Source organism: Heterocephalus glaber, unplaced genomic scaffold (assembly GCF_053883595.1).
Source record: "Heterocephalus glaber isolate CG9 unplaced genomic scaffold, H.glaber_assembly_v1.0 deba00000809, whole genome shotgun sequence".
In the NCBI taxonomy this organism is placed as follows: domain Eukaryota; kingdom Metazoa; phylum Chordata; class Mammalia; order Rodentia; family Bathyergidae; genus Heterocephalus; species Heterocephalus glaber.
The window spans coordinates 1,347,902-1,373,551 of NW_028258163.1; the positions used below are offsets into that span (position 1 = coordinate 1,347,902).

General features: G+C 41.3%; 1 long non-coding RNA gene and 1 pseudogene across 1 annotated transcript in view; one reads left to right on the forward strand and one right to left on the reverse strand.

Annotated features, from left to right (window-relative positions):
- Positions 1-25,650, forward strand: part of LOC147828998 (uncharacterized) — a 56,350-nt gene that overhangs the window by 20,554 nt on the left and 10,146 nt on the right. The window contains exon 2 of the long non-coding RNA XR_015449740.1: positions 2,034-2,246. This is a non-coding gene — a long non-coding RNA (uncharacterized LOC147828998). The remainder of the gene's footprint in view (positions 1-2,033; positions 2,247-25,650) is intronic.
- LOC101721318 (mitochondrial fission factor pseudogene) lies at positions 9,910-20,895 on the reverse strand (annotated as a pseudogene).

The following is a 25,650-nucleotide window of genomic DNA, read 5'->3' on the forward strand; positions in this document are numbered from 1 at the left end:
TTGGCAGGTCTGGCTTTCAGGCAGTCACGGAACCAAGAGTTAGTATGTGGGAGTAGCATACACAACTGAGGAGAAGGGGAGAATTCGCTGTTCTGCCCCCTCAGCCTCTCAGCTCTGCCTCCCACACAGACAAGGTAGTTTCTTGGTTTGGTGTGTCAAGTTCTAGGCATGTGTCCTAACTTTTCTCTTAGAGAAAACCTAGAAACTCTGCTTCTCCAGCAGGGGACACCCAGATCCTACGAGGTCTCAGAGTTTGTGTGCAATTCCAGTTGCTAGGAATTAGAATGAAGTGGACCCTTGCTGATGTGGGCAGCCCTCTCCTGTCTGTGTGCACTCTTTCTCTCTGAAAGTCACAGTTCAGACCTGAGCAGCAGGGCTCAGGCTCCCTTTAGAGAGCTGTGGACATTGGGCAGGGAGCAGAAAGCCCTCAAGTGCACACTGCCACAGCCCCCAGACGTTTCTGAATCAAAGGTTTCACTTCCTGTGAGCCCTTTCTAGTGTCAGTCTAGGCAGAGAGAAAATGTGTGATTTAAATAACAGAGTCTGATGTAAGCTGAGCACTAACTGCTCAGAATATACTTTTACCTGGATATGGTGGTGCACACCTGTGACCTCAGTACTCTGGGAGGCCAAGGCAGGAGGGTCACAGGTCAAGCTCAGCCTGGGCAATTTAATGACTTATGAGACCCTGTCCCAAGATTTAAAAAATAAATTTAAAAAGGGCTGGTTGTAGCTCAGTACAAAGGTCCTGGGTTTATGGGCAAGCTCTTCTCTTTTAAACAGTTTAATATGGATTAGTGTTGTCTGAGTTTTCTTCCTCATACCATGTTGAAATCAACTCTGTGTGAAAATAAGAAATTAGGAAGAGGTACCCTGAGAGAGAGAGAGAGAGAGAGAGAGAGAGAGAGAGAGAGAGAGAGAGAGAGAGAGAGAGAAAGAAAGGTGGGCACAGGAGGGCAATAAATAACACTGGAACATGAGATTTGGGGCAGGATGTCAAAGAAAGGCTTTGCCCACACCATAATGTTGCCTGAAGTTACTCTTGCTCTTTCCTGTCATTCTTAGTCCCACCTTCCCATTCATTCCTGGGAGTACAGAGAAGGGAGGAGAAGGGGAAATGGCTTCTTGAATTTGACTAACTTGTTTGTGCCCAAAGAGAACACAGACTGACATGGCTTAATTTAGAATAAAAATTAGTCCCCTGTCTCAAAAACAAAAACTAATGCTGGGCACAGTGGCACATGTCAATAATCCCAGCACTTGAGAGGCTGAGGCAGGAGGATTTCAGCAAGTTTGAGGCCAGCCTGGGCTCCAGAGTGAGTTCCAGGCCAGCTTGAACTAAAAAGTGAAGCATCGTCTCAAAAAAAAAAAAAAAAAGGTGTGGGAATCTAGAACTCAGAAAAGAAAGGTCTTTACCAGACATGTATATGTTCAAAATATCCTCAGCTGGCCACGGATTTAGCTCAGTGGTTCCACCGCCTGCCTCACAAGCGGAAGATCCTGAGTTCGATTCCCGGTATCAAAAAAAATATATCCTCAGCTTTCTAGCTTCACAGTCCATTTCTCTACAGTACAGGTTCTGATGAACTTTGAAGACAGATAAAGCCCACAATGGATGGCTTCAAGATCCTTGGGCTCAGCAAGATAATGAAGGAATAGTTAGAAAATTCAAAATATCGATGTCTAATAAACACTGCTAATAAATACTGTGGCCAAAGGCCAGGGATTTAGCTCAGTGGTGTTGTGCCTGACTGGCAAGCACAAGGTCCTGAGTTCAATCCCTGGTCCTGGAAAAAAAATACTGTGGTTGAGTAAGTTAATTAATTGTCTCTCGAACATAGGGGATACTGAAAGGCCTAAGGTCAGGCAAAAAATTTGTTCTAGTACCAGTGGGGCCTGAGGTCCTTGGCTTTCCACCCTCTTTATAGCACCTAAGTGCTTTTTATTTTATTTTATTATTTTAGTTCATCTGTCTTGCAGCCTCTACTTCCAAATAAAAGTCCTAATTTCACTTTTTTTCCTCTCTGATGCAGTCTCTACAGGCCCCTCTGGGGAGAAGGAGGTCCTCAGAGGCGGCAGTGTGACCGACTGAGAAGTGTCATTCCCGTGGTCTGCTCTGCTAAGGCTGCTTCTCATGTGCAGCATGAACTTCAGTGGGACACAGCTTATCCTGATCTCTGAGGCCAGAAGACGATTCCTTTCTTGATTCCATTTCTTTGCCATTGGTCAGGGGAATGTTAAAAGCAGTAAGTGCTCTACAGAAACACTGTGTGTGTGTGTGTGTGTGTGTGTGTGTGTGTGTGTGTGTGTGTGTGTGTGCTGCTAGGGACTGAACCCGGGGTCTCATGGGTACTAAACAAGCACTGTACTCTGAGGTACACCCCAGCAGGAACACCTTTTAGAACATCATGGACAGGTGAGGCTCTAGCTGACAGTTGCATGTGTAGTCACTGGTGACTTACTGTCTGGAAGGGAGGCCATTTCATTATTGGTGCCTGAAGTCTTCAGACTTTCTTATTGGTCAAATTTTCTATCCTGGAGTGCTTGACATGTATGAAGATATTTTCATATATGTTCATATGTATTCAGGCTACACTCACATACTCTCTGAATATGAAATATGTATATATATTCCATAAAATAACAACATAGGGAGGTATAGTTCTCCCTTTTTTTTTTTTTTTTTGGTACCGGGGATCGAACTCGGGTCCTTGCGCTTGCGCAGCAGGCGGCGAAACCACTGAGCTAAATCCCTGGCCGTGTTCTCCCATTTTTTACAGATCAGAAAATTGAGACTTAAAAAAGTTTACTCGGGCCAGGGATTTAGCTCAGTGGCACTGCACCTGCCTCGAAAGTGCAAGGTCCTGAGTTCAATCCCGGATACCAGTAAAAAAAAAAAAAAAAAAAAATTGTGAGTTGAGAAAAATTAAATTTAAAAACTGAAATAGCTTACTCTATTGGCTCTTTAATATAAAATTTCCTGTTGTAAGAGTTGTGGTTTGTCTCTTTGCAGTTCTCTTGTCTCTACTTCTGTGTGTCCACATTATGTCTAGGCTGGTTTCACTCAGGCAGCCAGATGATTTTTCAAAGCTCCTAGGCCTAGATGCCTATTTACTCACATCCAGGAGAAGAGAGACTGTGACTCATTTCTTGGTTACTGAACAAAACTTCTGAGCTCTGGGTCAGAAGAGTGGAAATTCTTGGAGTGAGGCCCCTGACTGGGAGGAGGCCTGAGAAACCTGGAATGCTGCAGTGTCCTATAACTTGTTCTGCGAGGTATATAGAGCTATAAAAATCCAATGAACAGTACATTTATGATTTGGGCATTAACTGTATGTCTTAGTCACCTTCTCTTTGATGGGACAAAATACCCAACACCCACAATTTAAAGGAGAAAAGTTTATTTGGGCTCATAGTTTTTAGAAATTTCAACCTATAGTAAGCTGGCACCAAAGCAGAAACAGCATGACAGAGGAGCTTAGTTGAGGGAAGCTGCTCCTGTCCTGGCAGCCAGGAAGCAGAGAGAAGTAGGAGGAGCTGGAGAGGGGGAGGCCCCCTTCCAAGCCACACCCCCACCAACCCCCCTTCTCCATCAGGCCCTGCCCCTAACAGCACATTCTGCTACAAACTCATCAGTAGTAGATGAATCCACTGATGAGCACAGCGCCCTCACTCATGATCCAGTCACCTTCCAAAAGTCCCCCTCTGAACTCATGAGGCTTTGGGGGACAGTCTAGATCTAAACCATAACACGGCATATAAGTTGAACCACACACACACACACACACACACACACACACACACACACACACATGACCTAAGCACCACTCTGCCCCAGGAAGTTAGGTCAGTGCCTAACCTGAACCAATGATAGAGGCAAGATGGATGTAATCCCTAGCTATGTTACATGCCTGTCACAAGAGACATTTTAACCATAAGTTTAACTTTTATATTAAAATAGATTCACTATAAATCTATATTAATTTTCCTTATTGTAATTGATCTATATATTGTCACTGTGTTCAAATTTAATATAAAAGTATTTATCAGCCATCTAACAGTTTCAAAATTCAAATAATCTGTAGGATTCTTTTCTCATCAACCAGGCCCTCAATGTCCAAAAAGGGATCCAGTTTTCCTTTGAAAAATTATTTTTTTTGTTTTTGTTTTTGTTTTTTGTTTTTTTGTTTGGTACCGAATTCAAGACCTTGCTCTTGTGAGGCAGGAGGCAGAACCACTGAGCTAAATTCCCGGCCCTTTTTTTGTTTTTTTAACAGGGTCTTGCTATGTAGCCCAGGCTGGCCTTGAACTCACTAGCCCACGCTGGCCTCAAACTTGCAGTAATCCTCCCACTTGAGCCTCCTGAGTGCTGGGACTACAGTTGTGTGCCACCATTGCTGGCTCTTTTCTTTTTCTTTTTTTTTTTTGGTACTGGGGATCGAACTCAGGAACTTGTGCTTGTGAGGCAGGCACCAGAACCATTGAGCTAAATTCCCAGCCCTCTGGCTCTTTTCTTTTCTTTTCTTCTCTTCTTTTTTTTTTTTTTCTGAGATGTGTCTTGCTATGTAGTTCAGGCTGGCCTCGAACTGGAGTGAACCTCCTGCCTCAGCCTCCAGAGTGCTGGGACTACAGGTATGTACCATCATGCCCGAATTGAAATAGGCATTTTAAACTTTTTATTTACAGTTAAATAAAAAATGTGGTGATGTATGTCCAGCTACTCAAGAGGAAAGGGAATTGAAAGTTTAAAACCAGCCTGGACAATTTAATAAGACTGCTTCAAAAAAATAAAATAAAAAGTGCTGGGGATGTAGCTTAGTGATCTCTAGGTTCAATCCCCAGTTCCACAAGGAAAGAAATTTATTTAAAAACACTTTTGGACTTATAGAATAGTTGCAGAGATGGTTCCCATATGCCTGTCATCCAGCTTTCTCTATTATAAGGGTCAAAATGAAGAAATTAAAACTGTAAAATGCTACCCAACAAACCATATGTCCTTGTTTTGTTCTAGGATCCAGTCCAGACTAAACTGTATTTAGTTGCAGTGTCTCCTTAGTCTCCTCTAGTTGTACAGTTGCCTTTCTCTTTCCTTGTTTTTTATGCACTTGGTGCACTGGAAGGCTTCTAGTCTGGTGTTTTGGAGACTGTGCCTCAATTTGGGTTCATCAGATGTTTTCTGTGATGATACTGATGTTTTAGAAGAATGACCACTGGGATGCAGCCCCTCTCAGCACATCACACAGGGCGTTGTACTGTGCTGCGGCTCGTTAGTAGTGATGTTAACCTTGATCCCTTAGGATGATGTCTGCTAGGCTTCTCTCATGAGAAGTTAACTATTTTCCCTTCATAATTAATAAATATGGGCTAAGGATTTAGCTCAGTGGTGCCACCGCCTGCCTCACACACACAAGGTCCTGAGTTCGATGCCTGGTACCAAAAAAAAAAAATCAAGATAATTAAATATTTGGGGAGGGTCATACTTTTGTTTTGTTGTTTGAGACTGGGTCTCACTATGTAGTCCAGGCTATCCTTGAACTCTGGTGATCCTCTGGTCTCAGCCTCCCTAGTGCTGGTATAACAGGCGTTCTCCACTGTGCCCAGCTGAAGATACTTTGAAGTTATATAAGTATCACGTTTCTCCTTAAAGTTTTGCCCACTAATTTTAGCTTTCATCAGTGATCTTGTTTGCAGTAATTACTACTGTAAGGTTCTATTTCTGCCATTCTTTCAACAATTGTTAATCAAAGTTCTTTTATTTTAGTATATGTGCTGCCAAAGCAAGCACTCAAAGTTCTTTTATGAAGAAGAGCTGTCCCTAATCTGAAGCAAACATTTTAGGTCTAGGGCCACAGATATGTGGAGTAGGCTCAATTTATTACTTAACAAATTATTTAACACTGTGTTTGTAATAGTTTTAGGCACAAGATCTAGTCTCTGCCCTGAAGCTTGAGGTCTAGTCTAGTATGAGATAACACTTAGGTTTCTGCAATGAAAACTGAGTAGACTCCTCTGAGTAGCACATTTTCCCAAAAAAGCCTGCTTGGGACAACTAAGGATACTTTATCAGACTGATTCCCTTCTTGTTTTTCTTCCTTTCATCAATTAGGACAGACTGGACCTTTTCCCCATCCTTTGTGTTTGTCCCTCCTCACTTCTAACCAGAGGTTTTTACTGCCTCACCTTTTCCTCCCAAATCTCACACTGTGACACAGCTGTGTAGGAAAAGGAGTTCTGGAGGAGGCTGATCCTAGTATAGTTAAACAGGCAAAGTTCAAAAGTATCACAGATTTTTTTTTTTTTTAATTTGAAGACAAAGTGTCACTGTGTATTTCAGGCTGGCCTTGAATTCACTACATAGCCCAGGAGGTCTTCAAACGAGGTGATCCTCCTGCCTCAGGATCACAAGTGCTGGGATTACAGGCGTGTGCCACCACAACCCCACAACTGGCATCACAGATTTTTTTTTAATTGTTAGGAATTTATTTTAATCCATACTAGTGATCATGAAATTTTAGGTGGCAGGAATCAATCTAACGAAGGAAGTAAAAGACTTCTACGTTGAAAACTACAGTTCTCTGAGAAAGGAGATTGAAGAGAATATCAGAATATGGAAAGATATCCCTTGTTCTTGGATAGGAAAAACCAATATAGTAAAAATGGTCATACTTCCAAAATTGTTATACAGAGTCAATGCAGTACCAATCAAAATACCAACAGAATATCTCACCAAATTAGAAAAAAAATCCTAAAATTCATTTGGAACTAGAAGAGACATAGAATAGCAGAGGTAATTCTGGGCAACAAACGCAAGGCAGGGGACATCACAATCCCTGACCTGAAATTATACTACAAAGCTACTGTAATAAAAACAGCATGTACACCTAGGGATTTAGCTCAGTGGTGCCACCGCCTGCATCGAAAGCACAAGGTCCCAAGTTCCATCCCGGGTACCAAAAACAAAAACAAAAACAGCTTGTACTGGCAAAAGAACAGACCTGAGGATCAGTGGACCAGATTACAAGATGCAGAAACAACTCCAAATATACTCAGCCACCTTATCTTTGACAAAGGAACCAAACACACTCAGTGGAAGAAAGAGCCTATTTATTGTTTTTGTTTGTTTGTTTGTTTGTTTTTTGGTACCAGGGATCAAACTCTGGTCCTTGTGCTTGCGCGGCAGGCAGTGAAACCACTGAGCTAAATCCCTGGCCATAGATAGCCTCTTTAATAAATGGTTCTGGGAAAACTGGCTTTCCACACACTAAAGATTGAAACTAGACAACATATCTTTCACTATGCATTAACTTAAAATCAAAATGGAGAAAAGATCTAAATATTAAAACAGGGCTGGGGATGTAGTTCAGTGGTTCTGCCACCTGCCTTGCAAGCGCAAGGTCCCGAGTTCGATCCCAGGTACCAAAAATAAAATAAAATAAAATAAAAAATAAATATTAAAACAGAAACACTAAATCTGCTGGAAGAGAGAATGGGTACAATGCTTGAGGACATAGGAGTAGGCAAAGACTTCATGAACAAAACCCAGACCACCTGGGAAATACTACAAAGAATCAACAACTGGGACCTCATCTTAAGAAAAAGCTTTTGCACAGCAAGAGAAACCACCAACAGAGTGAAGAGACAGCTCACAGAGTGGGAAAGAATTTTGCCAGCTATTCAGATAAAGGACTTTTATCTAGAATATATAAAGATCTCAAAAAATCAGACCCCCCCCAAATTAAAAAACCCATTGCAAAAATGAGCATCTGAAATAAAGACACTTCTCAGATAAAGAATTAGAAATGGCAAATAAATATATGAAAAGATGTTCAACATCACTGGTTATTCAAGAGATACAAATTAAAACAACTCAGAGATTCCATCTCACTGCAGAAAGAATGGCTGCTATTAAGAAATCAACCAATAACAAATGCTGCTGGGACTGTGGAGGAAAAGGAACCCTTCTCCACTCCTGGTGGGAGTGTAGACTGGTGCAACCACTGTGGATATCAGTGGAGATTTCTCAAAGAACTAAAACTAGAGCTACCATTTGACCTAGGTATTCCTCTTCTTGGGATCCTCCTGAAAGAATTAAAAGCATCAGGGCCAGGGATTTAGCTCAGTGACACCGAGCCTGCCTTGCAAGCTCAAGGTCCTGAGTTCAATCCCTGGTACCAAAAAAAAAAAAGCACATCATACCACAGCAATATATGCACACCTATATTTATAGCAACACAGTTTGTAATAGCTAAATCTTGGAAACAGTCCAAATGCCCATCAACTGAGGAGTGGATAAAGAAGATGTGGTTTTTTGTTGTTTTTGTTGTTGTTTTTGGTACCAGGGATCGAACTTGGGTACTTGCACTTGTGCAGCAGGCATCGAAACCACTGAGCTAAATCCTCAGCCCAAGAAGATGTGGTTTTTAAAAAATACAATGGAGTACTACTCTGCTGTAAAGAAGGATTAGCTTTAGACATTTATAGCTAAATGGATGCACCTTGAGGCCATACTCATAAGTGAAATAAATCAAACACACGTGTAAATACCACATTGTTTCTCTGGTGTGAGAAACTGAAAGTGTAAATGAGGACCAAAATGTATAATAGATATTGTGAAATAGGAAGAAAATGTTCATATGGTTAGGGGAACCAGGAAGAGGGATGAGGGAAAGGAAGCGGGGGGGGGGGATGACAAAAGAAGGAAAAGCCGGGGAGTTAGCTCAGTGGTTCCGGCGCCTGCCTTGCAAATGCAAGGTCCCGAATTTGATCCCCAGTACCACAAAAAAGAAGGAAAAAATGGAAACAAAGCTTTTCAAATAAGGAGATGGAGGATTTAGCTCAATGGTGCCAACACCTGCCTCACAAGTGGATCCCCCCAGAACCAAAAACAAAAAAACCAACCAACCAACCAAACAAACAAACAAACAAAAAAGAGGGAGAAAAAGGGAGGGTAAGGGAATGGGGAAAAAATTTTTTTTAAATTTTAATTTCAAGAACCAAAAAGGACTGGGGATTTAGCTCAGTGGTTCTGGTGGCTGGCTCGAAAGTGCAAGGTCCCAAGTTCGATTCCTGGTACCAAAAACAAAACAAAACAAAAAAATATAATAAAAATTAAGGATCTAAGGGCTGGGGATTTAGCTCAGTGGTTCCGCCGCCTGCCTCACAAGTGCAAGGTCCCAAGTTCTATCCCCAGTACCGAAAAAAAAAAAAAATTAAGGATCTAATGTTTAACAACAAAAAAAGTTAACACAGTAAACTTTACGTTGTTCAACTTTAAGGCTTTTGTTTCTAGGTAAGACTCTAGCATGTCAGTCTTTATCTGGTAATATTTTACATTAAGTTTGTTTATCCTGAAAACCTATATAAATGGTCTTTCCATGGAAACATAAAAAAGAATAAAAATAAATAAATTGTTGAGCTCAAAAAAATTTTTTCTTTTTATTTTGGTACTGGGGATTGAACTCAGGACCTTGTGCTTGAGAGGCAGGCGGCAGAACCACTGAGCTAAATCCCTGGCCCAAAAAAATATTTTTCTTAAACAAGGCCTCTGAAGATGCTTTAACCAGTGTTTAACATACATTAAACAGACAACATACAAACGCACAAAACAATTCTCTTTAAACTGGAGTGTATAATATTGGCCAAGTTAAACTACAATAATCTTTTTAGGGTTTATAGGTTTGTAACTATAAGCAGACTAGTCCGAACTTTTCCTATAGGCCATCAATTAGCAGAGATCTCTTGTAGTAAGAGTCGGAAGGGAAACACCCTTTTACATCTATGAAAACAGACTGTTATTAAGAAGGGATTTAGGCTGATGGTTTATCTTACTGGAACAGACCTATTTCTGTTTAAAACTGTTAATAAATTCATAAGGATCCCTAGGAATATTTTTTTGTTTTATCAATGAACTTAACTTTGCTGTAAAAACCAGTCAGCTCCCCGACCCCCAGCAGTCCTGAGGGGAGAGGGAAGAGAGAGGATTTAATTTCCAGTTCTCCCTAAGGGTAGAAAGGCTGATAAACTTGGATTAAAACCTTTACATTTATTCTTTAAGAGTCTGAGGGTCAAATCCAGACCAGTTTTGTTTAAGAATATGGTCCAGAGATAAGTGAAGGTCAGCTTCATTCTGGAAGGGTCACCGGGAGGGGGAACACACCACCCTGGAAACTGGGTCCTGAAAGGCAGCAGCCACAGAAAAGAGAACTGCCCTGGAGAGAGAGGGTCAAATCCTAACCATCTCAAGCTAAGAAAGACGACCAAAACCAAAAGTTTTTTCAGGACGGATCTTCAGTCCTTAGCAAAACACGCCTTGAAAGACAAAAACTACAATTGATTTTAGTCACATTGTCAAGCAAGAAAATTAGATCGCTAAGCAAAGAACCTGAATGACTATTTTTAAACTTGGAGAGAGAGAGAGAGAGAGAGAGAGAAAATTATAGGACAGAAATGATGTTCCTTTAAGCTTTATAGTTTTAGGCTCACATGTGTGTGTGCTTGAGCCTTTGTAAAAATACTGACGGGGGGGCCAGGGATTTAGCTCACAGTGAGTTCCTCCTGCCTCATCCTCCAGAGTGCTGAGACTACAGATACATGCCACCATGCCCAGCCTAGCAATAATAAGTTAAGATTCAGAAACTTTACATCCAGATGTCTTTAGAAACATTGTAAATATTGCTTAAATTGCCTTTCCTCTTTGGATAAAGTTTGAGCATTCAGGCCAGGGATTTAGCTCAGTGGTTCCGCCACCTGCCTCACAAGCGCAAGGTCCTGAGTTTGATCCTCAGCATCAAAAAAGAAAAAAAAGTTTGAGCATTCATTCCTTAAGGCAAGGTGTTTTGATCCTGCTTGGACTTACAGCCCTATAGGCTATCTTTTAATATCTAGCCATATGGTCAGGGAGGTTTTGGGCCTGTGGATCCAAAAGACCCTTACCTCTCCAATCCATTTCTTTCTTTCTTTTTTTTTTTGGTACCGGGGATCAAACTCGGGTCCTTGTGCTTTCGAGGCAAGCGGCGGAACCACTGAGCTAAATCCCCGGCCCTTCCAATCCATTTCATACATACCTCTGGCCAATGCCCCCTGCCCCCAGTGCAAAGATAGAAACAAAAAAGTTTGAAAATCCTTTATATTTCCAGCAGTTCAGACAATATATTTGAGTGCTGGGATTAACTAGCAATGACCAGAGCCAGCTATTAAGCAGCCAGAATGCTGCAGTAATTGAATACACGACCATTTCTTTTATAGCATGTTCTTTGTTTGTCTCTTCTAGAAGTTGTAGGTGTCTGTTTAGTTTGATTATCTATCATCTTAATGGAGCTGCTTTTACAACATCATGTCACCTGATGCTCCTTCAACTGTCACAGTTGCATTTGAAATGCTGTACTTGATGTCAGGATTAGAAGTGGTGGCAGCAGACCCCATGCAACACAGGTGCTGTATAGAATTGTTTCACCATCTCTATCCTTTGGCAAACAGCATTTTCACTCAGAGCACTCTCTTTTTAGCCTGCCAACTGCACAGATTTGTCATTTTGAGGGGTTGTAAGAGGTTTTTCTTTTCTTTCCTTTTTTTTTGTTTGAGACAGGCTCTCACTATGTAGCCCAGGCTGGCCTTGAACTCGAAGCAATCCTACTGCCTCATGTAAGAGGCTTTTCTAAGTCCAGAAAGTCTAGTGGTCTTACACTGAGTATAAGTACAGGACATGGTGTTTTAGCACCAGAGGTTTAAAAGGATTCAACTGAATAAGGTCAAGATCTGCTGGTCTTGAAATGAAATGCCTTTGTTATATCCTGCTACAGCAATCCTCTCTGGAACGTACATTATCACACTAGCAATCGGAACTCCTTCTTGGAATCCTCGTTCCAAGTCAACATTCAGTGGTGCTACTTTTAGTTTTTTTAATATTAAAAAAAATATTTTTTGAAACAAGATCTCACTGTGGAGTTCAGGCTAGCCTTGAACTCCCGGGAATCCTCCTACCCCAGTGTTGGGATTATAGGCTTCGGCTACCACACCCGCCTAAAAAATTTTTTATTAGTGCATATTTGTAGTACACAATGTTTACATTATGGTAGATTCCTTGTGGGGAATTGGTACATGTACATAATATATTTTAATTTTTTTTCATCTTTGTTCCCTTCCTTTCCTCCCCCTTCATCATTCTCTTGATCTCTTTCCTTTTAAAAAAATTTTTGTTAGTACATGTTTTTTTTTTTTTTTTTTTTGATTCCGGGGATGGAACTCAGATCCTTGCACTTGTGAGGCAGGCGCTGGAACCACTGAGCTAAATCCCCAGCCCCAGTACATGTTTATAGTATATAATAATGATGTTCATTGTGGGAAACTGATATATGTACATAATACATCTCAATTGTTTTTTCCTTCCTTTCTTTTTTCTCCCTTTCCCTCTAGCACCTTAAACAACTTTTTTTTGCCAGGGATTTAGCTCAGTGGTTCCATTGCCTGCCTCGCAAGCACAAGGTCCTAAGTTTAATCCCCAGTACAAAAAAAAATTTTTTTTACCAGTATCAAATTTATTTTATAAGTCTTCATCAAATTAATTATCATAAACACAGATTAACAGCCAGAGTAACAGGCCAAAAAAACCCACATAAAACAATTATACTAAATCAAGGTATACTTTTAGATACATTGGCCATGATGGATTACAATAACTTTATTTTCTGCTTTTTTTCCTATTGTCTTTTATTTTATGCTTTATATATTGGGTTTCTCATTGTATAGAAACCATGTGATATTTAAGCTTTTGTGTCCAATTTTTTCATTTAACGTTGTGGTGTCAATGTACATCCATTTTTTCTACAAATAACTCAAGTCTATCCTTCTTTATGGCACAGTAGTACTCCATTCTAAAGAAATACCACATTTTCTTTTATTGGTTCATCTGTTGATAGACATATAGGCAGATGCAGTGACCACTAGTGACCCCAGAGGCCTTTGCAGAGAAATCCACCAGTGGAACAGAGCAGTGTACACAGCTGACTGCAGTGGCTGGTGAGTTATCGAGGTTCAGACATTCCCCCAGGAGAGGGTGACTGGCTGGTAGCCATCTTGGAGAGGGGCCAACTGAGCTTGGAACTCAGAACAGCTATGGGATGACTCCATCTAATGGCTTCTAGTGTCAGAGTGAGGCAGTACCAAGTTCAAGCTGGCAGGAAGTCAAGGAGCCGAGTTCAAGCCAGCAGGAGGCACATGGACTGCTGCAGGCTCAACAAACCAGTTCCAGCCTCACAACCAGAAACCACCCTGAACTTCAGTGTAACTAAAGGTGCAGGTTGGCTAGGATTATCCACTACACCACCATAAATCTATGGCTAGTTTGCTGGGATTAATCAACACAGATCTGTGCTCAAGTGTGCCCACTCTGTCTGCCAGTGACAGCAGAGACATGCCATGAAGTGGACATTTTTTTTTCTTTTCTTCTTTAGCTGGCCCTGAACTCATGGTGATCCTCCTGCCTTAGCCACCATGCCTGGTGAGACTTCTTTTCTTTTTCTTCCTTGGTCTTGTTTTTGTTTTGTTTTTTCTTGATTGTTCTTGTTTTTATATGAGTATGAACATTATTTCTAGTTTTATTGTTGTTGTTGTTCTGTTCTTGTTTTTATTTCTTTCTTCTCACTTTCCCTCTTGTCTTCACTAGTTTCCCAAAGTTTGCATGATCTTCCTTTGTCCTCCAGCCTTGTTTCTAATCTCTTCTTCTCTTTCTGTACTTTCCCCCCAACCTCTTAGGGTTAGGGTTAGGGATAGGGATAGAAAAGAACCTTCAGCCAAGATTGATGTACTCCACAAAACTATCTTTCAAAATTGATGGAGAAATAACATACTTCCAGGACAAAGAACACCTGAAGAAATGTATGACCACCAAACCAGCACTCAAAAATGTTCTGAGGGATATTCTAGAAAGAGACAACAAGGAGTAGAACTCCATGAACCCCAGCAGAATGAATCCACCAGGCGAGGCAAAAAATTAAACAGAGGAGGAAATAAGGGAGCCAACAACAGGAAAATAACATGACAGGGATAAGTCAATACATATCAGTTATAACCATCAATGCTAATGGTCTCAATTCACCAATCAAAAGAAACAGACCGGCAGAATCGATCAAGAAGTAAGATCCAGCAATGTGGTGCATACAAGAAACACATTTAATTCAAAAATACATTCATAGACTGAAAGTCAAAGGATGGAAAACAATACTCCATGTGACAGGAACCTGGAAAAAAGCACTTCTATTTGCAGTAAAGTGAATTTCAAGCCAAGACTGATTGACAGAGATAAAAAAATGTCAATGCATTCTTGTAAAGGGAACAATCCAAGAGAAAGAGATAGCAATCATAAATATATATGCACCAAATACTGTGCCCTCAAAATATAAAACAAATATTAATGGACATGAAAAATCATATAAGCACTAATATAGTTGTAATGGGGGATGACAATGCCCCACTGACACAAACAGATCAACTAGAAAAAAACCCAAGAATGAAATATTACAACTAAACCAAACATCTGAACAAATGGACTTAGTAGATGTCTACAGAGTGTTCCACACCACAACATCAGAATACACATTCTGCTCAGCTGTACATGGGATGTTCTCCAAAACAGAGCACATACTAGCTCATAGAACATGCTTAAATAAGTGCAAAGGAATTAAAATTATCCCATGCATATTACTAGACCATACTGCAGTGAAATTGGAAATCAATGGTGAAATAAACCATAAGAACTTCATAAACATGTGGAAATTATATAATACCCTCTTGACCAACCAATGAGTCACAGATGAAATTAAAGAAGAAATTAAACAGTTTCTACAATTAAATGATAATTTAATTGTAAAACACAATACACCCATTGTAAACACAATACACCCATTCATGATAAAAAAAAAAACTCTACAGAAAATTGGAATAGATATCCTTTATCTCAAGCTGATAAAAGGCATCTATGACAAACTAATAGCCAACATCACACTAAATGGACAAAAACTGAAAGCTTTCAGTCTAAAATTGGGAGGAAGACAAGGATGTCCACTGTCACCACTCTTGTTCAACATACTTCTGGAAACAGTAGCTACAATAATCAGACAAGAGAATGAAATAAAAGGAATAAGGATAGGAAAGGAAGAAGTTAAATTATCATTATTTATGGATGACATGATACTCTACATAGAAGACCCCAAAAACTCCACCAAAAGACTTCTAGATTTGATAACCTAATTCAGTAGCATAGCTGGATAAAAACTCAACACTCAAAAATTAATAGCCTTCCTGTACATGAATAACAAACTCACTGAGAGAGAAATTAGGGAAACAACACCTTTCCTAATAGCATCCAAAAATATGGAATACCTAGGAATCAATCTAATGAAGGAAGTAAAAGAACTCTATATTGAAAACTATAGTGTTCTGAAAAAAGACATTGAAGAGGATATCAGAAAATGAAAAGATATCCCTTCTTGGGTAAGAAGAACCAATATAGTGAAAATGACCATACTTCCAAAATTGTTTTACAGATTTAATGCAATCCCAATCAAAATTCCAAAAACATATCTCGCAGAATTAGAGACAACAGTCCTAAAGTTCATTTGGAACCAGAAGAGACATAGAATAACAAAGGTAATTCTGGGCAACAAAGGCAAGGCAGCGGGTATCACAATTCCTGACATGAAATTAGACTACAAAGCTACTGTGATAAAAACAGCATGGTACTGGCAAAAAAACAGACCTGAGGATCAATGGACCAGATTAGAAGATGCAGAAACAACTCCAAATATACTCAGCCACCTTATCTTTGACAAAGGAGCCAAACACCTTCACTGGAAGAAAGATAGCCTCTTTAATAAATAGTGCTGGGAAAACTGGCTTTCCACATGCTGAAGATTGAAACTAGACTCATATCTTTCACCATGCACTAACCTAAAATCAAAATGGATCAAAGATCTAAATATTAAAACAATGATACTCAATGTGCTGGAAAATAAAAATAGGTAGAACTCTTGAAGACATTAGTGTAGGTAAAGACTTTATGAACAAAACCTCAATTGCACAGGAAATACCATGAAGAATGAACAACTGGGATCTCATTTAAAAGCTTTTGCAGGGGCCAGGGATTTAGCTCAGTGGTGCCACCACCTGCCTCGAAAGCGCAAGGTCCTGAGTTCGATCCCCAGTATGGCAAAAAAACCAAAAATAATTCTTAGTGGGATTTAGCTCAGTGGTTCTGGCACCTGCCTCGAAAGTGCAAGGTCCCGAGTTCGATCCCCAGTACCAAAAAAAAAGATGCTCAACCAGCGCAGTTTCTGAGCTGGGGATTTAGCTCAGTGGTGTCCCCACCTGCCTTGGTCCCAAGCGCAAGGTCCCAAGTTCGATCCCTGGTATCAAAAAAAAAAAAAATTGCTAAAAGCTTTTGCACCCTTTTTGCTTTGCTACCTTCTGTCCACCAGGAACTGTTGCTGCTCTGCCCTGTGCCACCCTGCCTTATAGTCAGCTGATTATACACTGAAGCCTCTACAAACTGTGAGCTAAGGAAACCTTTTCCTTTTAACTGTAGATGTTGAGTATTTTGTCTCAGCGATGAGAAAAGTAACTAAGGCAGAAATTTGGTAGGGAAGTGGAATTGTTGCTGTGACTGTACCTGAACATGTGGTTCAGGAGCCTTGGAGAATGACTTGTGGGAAGAGTTTGGAAAGGTTCAAAGATGGCAGCTAAAAAAAAATAGAGCTGGAATGCCTGAGGCTATACTGTATGGGCGATTCTGGTCAGAGCTCAGAAGAGCAGAAGGCTGATAGAAATCCTGCCAGTATGGTTTCGTTACCTGCTGTGCAAGTACAAGGACTTGAGTTTGATCCCCGGTACCAAAAAAAAAAAGATCCTGCCAGTAAAGACAGAGGTATCTACTGGGAAGAAGGGCTGCATTGGCTGTTGGACTCCAGATGCATTTTGTTCACATCCCAAGACTGTGCCTGAGACTGAGATTAAGGGTGGTGGACTAATTAATCTGGCAGAAGAAATTTCAAGGCAGTCTAATGTTGAGGCATTGGCATGGCTACTGTTGGGGGCTTTTAGCCAGATTTATGTTGAGAATCAAGACTAAAGAGTCCAGGAGAATGACTTGAAACATTTTGAATTTGGCCAGAAAGGAAACTCCAGTAAAGTTGTGGCCTGCAAAGATAGAATAGAGGAGACCTTGATTGCTGAGAAGGAACAGGAGAAAAGATGGCCTGAGGGCATCACAAGAAGCAGCAGGACTCCACCCTTTGGAGCCTCAAAATTGCAAAAGTAAAAAACTTTGCTTTGAGAAGAGAGTGCCAGAGCACCATGTTCCAGAATGGTGGTGGCCCAGGGAAGTTGCTTCTAAGGATTTGGTTCATAGGCACTGGACCCCTACAGCCAAAAGAGAAGGAAGCTTGGCTATTGCTCCAGCTGGCAGCAGACCTTGGCATCATCCACATGGTGTTGGTTTAGGTGCATACAGAATGCAAGAATTGTGGGGTCAGGAAGGCTTTCAACCGGGTTTCAGAAGAGGCCTGGGAGGCCGGGCAGTAGGCTCCTGAGAGAGCCATGTGAAGCTATGTGAAGCCGAAGGTGTAGTGGAGACCCCAGAAGGTTGGAGAAGCTAGGAACATGGGTCATTCAAAGAAAGCTAAAAGAAGGGAGCTAAGCCAGCCAAAGAAAGAAACTATAGGAGCTACAACCACCGGCAGTACAGCAGGGTGGAGCCACCCAACCGCTTTGGAGTTCACAACTTGTCATAGATTGCTGGGGATGCAGGTAACGAAACCACTGAGCTAAATCCCTGGCCCTCTCAACGTTGTTTTAATTTGCATCTCTTGAATGACCAGTGATGTTGAACAGTTTTCATATATTTATTTGCTGTCTCCAATTCTTCATCTGAGAAGTGTCTTTTCACTTCAGATGCTCATTTTTGGATTGGCTTTTTATATTTTGGGGGGCTCAGATTTTTTTTTGAGTTCTTTATATATTCTAGATAATAGTCCTTTATCTAACTAGCTGGTTAAAAAAAATTTTTCCCACACTCAAGGGTTGCCTCTTCACTCTGTTGATGGCTTCTCTTGCTGTGCAAAAGCTTTTTAATAAGGTGAAGTCTCAGTTGTTGATTCTTTGTAGTATTTCCTGTGTGGTCTGCAGACTTCCCAATTTTAAAGACCCAATCCAAAAATGGACATTTCAAATAGATACTTCAGACGAAGAAGTAGAAACAGCAAATAAACATATGAAAAAATGTTCAGCATCACTGGTCATTGAAGATATGCAATCTAAAACAGTGCTGAGATTCCATCTCACTCCAGAAAAATGGCTGTTATCAAGAAATCAACCTAGGGCTGAGGATTTAGGTCAGTGGCACCACACTTGCCTTGCAAGAGCAAGGTCTTGAGTTTGATCCCCCGTAGCAAAGAAAAAAAAAGAAAGAAAGAAATCAACCAGTAACAAATGCTGGACAGCCTGTGGGGAAAAAGGAACCTTTCTCCACTATTGGTGGGAGTGTAGACAGGTGCAACCACTATGGAAATCAGTATGGAGATTCATCAAAAAACTAAAACTGGAGCTTCCATTTGACCCAGGCATTCCCCTTCTTGGAATCTTCCCAAAAGAATTAAAAGCATCATACCACAGGAATATATGCACACCAAAGTATTTATTGATTAAAATAATACATTTGTCAATATGCAAAATATCAGGATTCACTCTCAGTGATGTTCTTATCCAGATCCTGCTCAGCAGACTCCTTTTCCTGCTGCTGTTTCTTCTAGAGCTTGGCCTTGGTCAGCAGCTGAAGACATTCTTTGCAACCTGTATGGAACCCATCATCCACCTGGACCTTTCTTCTGTTCTTGACTTTCTCAGGCATGAGTTTGTCCATTCTCTCCTTATTTGATGTGCTTCTTCTTGAAAGCTGCGATAGTATTCCAGCAGCATAAGCCTCTGTTCCTTTTCTTCACAGCTCTGCATGGTTTTGTTAGCTTCTTTGCAAATTTTTCTGCATTTGGCTACACTCCCTTCTTTCCTCAGATACAATTCAAACTGAGCAAAACTGATCCACACCTTGATGTGTTGCATACACCCGTATTTATAGCAGCATAGTTTGTAACAGCTAGATCTTGGAAATAGCCCAGATGCCCATCAACTGATGAGTGGATAAAGGAGATGTGTTTTTTTGGTTTTTTGTTTTGTTTTTTTTTTTGGTACTGGGGATCGAACTCAGGACCTGGTGCTTGCGAGGCAGGCGATGGCACCACTGAACTAAATTCCAGGCCCAATGTGGTTTTTTTTAATACAGTGCAGTACTATCTGCCATAAAGAAGGATGAGCTGGAGACATTTATACCTAAATGGATGGACCTTGAGACCATACTCTTAAGTGAAATAAGTCGGACACACGTATTTAAATACCACATTTTTTCTCTGGTGTGTGAAAGTGGAAACAAGGACTAAAATCTATAATTGATGTTAGGAAACGGGGAGAAATTTTCAAATGAGAAGGGAACAAAGGAGGGGGAGAGCAAAAGGAAGGAAGGGACAAGAAAAAAGTGAAAAGAGAAGGAAAAATGGAAACAAAACTTTTGTGTATGGGAGGGGGTGAAGGGAAGGGGGAATAGGAAAAAAAGAAGAGCCGGGATTTAGCATGTACAGGTGCAAATTCCCTATGATGAGTGTTAACGTTACGTATATCTAAAGTGTACCAATAAAGCTTTTGCTTCCAGAAAAAAACAGAGGGATAAAAAAAAGAATTGTATGGGAAGTAAAAATAAGACAGAAAAATTAAATGAAGAAAAATAAAAAGGCAGAAGAGAAAAAAATGAAGTAAGAGATAAGCAGGAGGCCGGGGATTTAGCTCAGCGGTTTCGCTGCCTGTTGTGCAAACGCAAGGACCGGAGTTTGATCCCCGGTACCAAAAAAGAAAGAAAGAAAGAAAGATAAGCAGGAAAAAAGACAAAATATTCCCCAAACCTCAATAAACTGGTGAAGAAGAAAGGAGGAAAGGAAAGAAAACAATGAAAAGCAAAACAAAGCAATGTCCAGGCATGGTGGTGCACACCTGTAATCTCCGCACTCAGGAAGCTGAGGCAGGAGGATCGCTGTGAGTTTGAGACCAGCCTGGGCCACATAGTGAGTTCAAGGCCAGCCTGAACTACACAGGGAGACCTTGTCTTTAAAAAAAGTAAAGAAGGGCCGGGGATTTAGCTCAGTGGTTCCACCTCCTGCCTCGAAGCCTAAGGTCCCAAGTTCAATCCCCAGTACCAAAAAAGAGTAAAGACAATTTTCTCTGTGATTTTGAAGATGTGGTTTTCTTCCAGGATCTATAATTTTGGGGGCAGTGTCCAAGTTGAAACACGTCCCTGCTCATGCTGGTAGATAAAGAAGGAGATCAGACCCAAGATCTGTGCTGGATGCAAGCACCAGCAGCAGTAGGATTAGGCAACGGGCATCAATGCCCAGACTTTCAAATCCAGAGCAGCTCAGGCTGAGCCTGGCCTCTGGCCATGGGGGCGGGGCCTGTGTCCTTCAGCTCAGACCCCTCAAGGTGTCTCTTTCCAGCCTCCTCCCTGACTGCAGCTGTCTCCTCCGGCAACCTCTTGCCCAGTTACTTTTGAGACATAACACTGGGAGCCCTGAAGTGAACCCTTTCTGAGGCTGCTCTGAGTCCTGGGTGCAAACAGTCAACCCTTCCCTGGAATGGTGCCCAACCCAGCACTCTCCAGGGGTATGGCAGGTGCTTGGAATGGAGTCCCTCCCCAGCTCTTGGTTGCTGAGGGACTTACATGGGAGCAGGATCCCGTGCTCTCCCTGAAGATCACAGTACCTGCTGGTCTGTTCCACCTCTGCATTTCGCTCCAAAGCCCTCTGGCATCCCCGGGTTTCACTTTGCCTCGGTAAATTCATTGTCCCTTTTCTGTGCCCATCAGCTGAGTCGGACCCAGGGAGAAAGTGCTGTCCCTTCCCTTCTACACATTCTCATACTGTGTTCTGTGTCTTCGGTTCTCAGCAGGCTTTTAATTTTCCTGTCAGATCCTTCCTGATTCCTAGGGATCTACTTTTCTCTTTTTGTCTTCCCCAAGTTGTTTTTTTCCAGAGTCTGGATTCTGAATCAGAGAGGCTGAATTGCAGCTCTGCCATTTTCCCAGAAGTCCTCACAGATTGTTTTGACTGTGAGCCTTCATTGAAAGTTTTTACTTTTCTGGCTAAATGACCTCTTTTCAGGTTTTCCTTTTTTTTTTTTTTGGTCCTGGGGATCGAACTCAGAAGCTTGCGCTTGTGAGGCAGGCAGCAGAACCACTGAGCTAAATCCCTGGCCCTTCAGGTTTTCCTTTGGATGATTTTCCCTCCACTTTCCTTTTTTTTCCCTTCTCTCTCTCTCTCTCTCTCTCTCTCTTTTGAGACAGGGCCTCACTGTATAGTCCAGGCTGTCCTTGAACTCACTGTGTACCCCAGGGTGGCCTCAAACTCACAGCGCTCCTCCTACCTCAGCCTCCCGAGTACTGGGATCATAGGCATGCATCCCCACACCCGGCCCTCTCCATTTTTGTTGCAGGTCATCTTTCCAAGCTTTAAATGTATGGTTCTCAGGTATTTTTGCTCTTACTCTATAACCCTCGCTAAGTTTATCCATTTTTATTGTTTCAAGCTACCATGTGATATATGCTAATTACGTTCAATTCCATTTTCAGCCCAGACCTCTCTATAAAACTTCAGGGGAACTACAGTATTCAGCTACGTACTTGACCTCTCCATTTGCCTGACTACATTTTTATCAAATGATCATACATAGCCTTCTTTTTGTGTGTTTCTTTTTATAGATACCTATTTAATATATATTATTTAAGCCAGGTATGTGTGGCAAGTGCCTGTAATCCCAGCACATGGGAGGCAGAGGCAGGAGGATTGCTGCAAGTTCAAGGCCAGCCTGTGCTACATAGTGAGTTCATGGCCAGCCTGGACTATACAGCGAGACCCCGTCTCAAAAGACTAAACTATATATATTTATATATTACATATATTTATATACTCTATATATTTATATGTATATAATATATATATTTATATATGTGTCACTGATTTCCTACACTTTGGAACATCATACAGCCCTTTAGTGCTAAGTTTGTGGGCCAATTTTTTTTTTTTTTGGTACCGGGGGTCGAACTTGGGACTTTGCACTTGCGAGGTAGGTGGCAGAACCCCTGAACTAAATCCCCGGCCCTGAGGGCCATTTTTAAACAGTGAAATTTCCAACAAAAAGCATAAAAAGGCAAAAAATGTGACACTAGCCTGGAAAAGGACAGTAATTTATAGTATGGGAGCAGAAACAAGAAGGCAGAACACTGCCTTGTTGGCTGGGAATGTGTGCATCAACTGACTCAGACTTTTCAGTGTTCTCCACGTGTCTGTTATTTAACTCTGACCCCTCAGGTGACTTCAAAAATGCTGCAAGTGTTGATTTGGGGGATACAGTAAAGTCAGTGACTAGGCAATCACAGTACAGAACTTGCAGATAATGAGGATCAACTCTAAGTGCTGTGAGGTTATATGGAACTGCAGGCTATTGTGGCCTTATGATGCTGTCATCTCAATGTTCAGTTTCCAGGTGGCCTCCACAGGGAAGAGACTTTCAGAGGGAAATTTGGAAGCTGTTCAATTTTGTGGTCAGTTACAATTCACTAGACACAGCTCATTGCCTGAGCTCACCTGTCTCCAAGGAACCTGTGGGAAATAATTAGCTTGTAGGCAGTAACTGTCTCAGTCACAAAGGGCAAACCAGGGCTAGGGATTTAGTTCAGTGGTTCTGCCACCTGCCTCGCAAGCGCGAGGTCCCAAGTTCGATCCCCGGTACCAAAAAACCCCCAAACCCCCAAAACAAACAAACAAACAAACAAAAAACAAAGGGCAAACCAAAAAGGGAAAAAATAATCAGACATCTCCAAGGGAGATCTCTTCTCTGTCTTTGTCAGGTAGAGGTTGCCCTGTAAGAGGATGTTTCAGAATTGTCAACGGCTTTGGCCTTCCTAGGAATATATTCATTCCAATTGCCGGATCAGAGAATTCCAATCATCTCTCCAGCCTCACCCATTTCAAGCAGGACACATGATTAATGTTTTGTTCTGGACCCCTGTAATTTCAGTTTGCTGGTCTGTTTTTCTCTGCTTTTTGTCATTCATAGGTTGGAACTTGTCTTTCCCTTGTTGAACTTTATGCAACTAAAAGCAGTAACCACAAAAATTCAAACAGGCTGATACCTTTGCTAAAAACCTAACCACTCAGTTAGCACATTCCCTGAATCCAGAGCAGCAAAAGGATCACTTAACCAACTGCATCATGTGGTTGCCAAATATTTCATTCTGGTTTGGGGAATCTTCCTTGTTCCTGTAGCTGCCTGACCCAACATGTTCTGTAGTCAGTACTCTCTCCCAGGGCTCCACATCTGCAGATTCATTCAACCATGAGTCAGAAAGATTTGTCAAAAAGATTCCACTCTGCCTCACAAGCACAAGGTCCCGAGTTCCATCCCCGGTAGATGTAGCTCCCAAACCTACATGGATGACATCTTTAACCTTGGTGTGATAACCACAGTTTTAGTCTTGTCTTTGTCTTAGCAGTCTTAGTCTTAGAGGTTGGGAAGAGATGCCCCACCCTTAAGGAGCTACTGGTTCATTTATGGATCTCAAAAGGGTGGCACTAAAGCCTTTGTTTATCCCTCAGAGGTATGTAGGCCTTTCATCTTTATCTTGAGGCCTGGCAGTCAATGGATACACCTCCAGCCAGTTTTGATGTGTTCTCATCTTCTGCACTGACTCTTGAGGGCTTGGCCTACAGTACTGCCTACAAAATTTCTACCTGTCCTTATAAAAATGAGGAAGGCTAGGCCAGGGATTTAGCTCAGTGGTGCCGCCACCTGCCTCACAAGCGCAAGGTCTGGAGTTTGATCCCCGGTACCAAAAAAAAAAAAATGAGGAAGGCAACAGGTCCAGTCAATTCTGTCCTGGAGGACTACAGTCTGCTCAGAGCACAAGGTTCTCAGTGTGTTCAGAAGAGTGAATAGAAAGAAAATTATGAAGAAAAAGTGATAAATGCATTCAAATTCCCATGGGCTATCAAGTAGGTAGTATATGTGCATATTTCTGAATGGTTCCACTGGGCATGACCAGGATTAATGAGTTAAAATCAGATTTTTGCATAATATAAAGAAAATGGAGAAGGTGAGCTCCTGATCACTGGAGCATCCAAGCCTAAACTAGATGGCCCCATGGCAGGGATGTTGTAGGGATTAATGTATGGGCTGTAGGGAGGGATCTAAGGCTTCTCCAGCCCAGAGTCTAGGAGTTCATTCTTATTTCATTTATGTGCTTCTTGTCACATTTTTACCCCACCCCATTGCCATCTGAACTGTAAGTCAGAGTAGAAGGACGCTGGGGTTATGGTCTTCCTGGGCATGGCATGATGGTAAATGCAGTTGACTCCAGACTTAACTTTTATAGGCCTTTACACAGAGTTTGGGTTTTGTACAACTTGACCCAATTCCAGAATTGACAACCCTGTAGAGATTACATGCCACTTTTGATTTGTGGGCAGAAAGGCTTTGTTTTTCTAATGCCATTCTAACCCATTGAAATATCTCACTTCTCTGAGATATTTTTTAGTGTATCAGAAAATTGAGGGTTAGGGATTTAGCTCAGTGGTTCTGCTGCCTGCCTCACACACACAAAAAAATTGCCCCCCCCCCCAATTGAGATTTTTATTTCATAGTAACTCAGCAAGGCGTTTTGTTCTTTAAAACATCTCATTTTTTTCACAGAAAGTTTTTAGTTTTTAATGAATATGTAAACAAAAAAGGGACCATTTCAAAATAAAAATAAAATCTCAGATCATACAGATGTTTATAGTGATTACATTTATCTAAGTAACATACATAAGTGTTCAGTTGTAAGATGTTAACTAATTTTTCCTTAACAAATATACTTTCTAAAAAATATCAAGAATGGGGCCAGGGATTTAGCTCAGTGGTTCCACTGCCTGCCTTGAAAGCGGAAGGTCCTGAGTTCAATCCCCAGTACCAAAAAAAAAAAAAAATCAAGAACATTATGATAATAAAGATTAATCAAGATGTGTATGGGAGCCAGGGGTATTAGCATACACCTATAATCCTATTATAGACAGGTAAATTAGGTAGAAGTATAATAGGCAAACAAACAGGGCTGGTCCCTGGAAGTAGTGTGGAAGATAAGAACACATTACTACTGCAGTTGGAGGTGCATTCAAGGCCAGGCCTCAAGATAAAGATGGAATGACCAGGCCTACATGCATCCCCTAGGGATAAAGAATATACTATAGTTGGTATTGCCTGGACCAGTGAAGTCTAGAGAGGCATCAGTTACCTGGGTGGGACCAGGACCTCCTGATTCATCTCTTCCAAAAGACGTCCTTTTTCTTTCCATGGACCCTTGCTATGTGACCTGCTTCCCCATTGGATCAATATTACCTAAACTGCTATGCTTGTAATCTTATCGGTTGATCATGGTTTTGTCCTATGTTGTACCCACCTTGATTTTGCTCTATTATGCTTCCACTATAAAGTGGAGTCCGAGGACCAGGGATTTAGCTCAGTGGTTCCAAC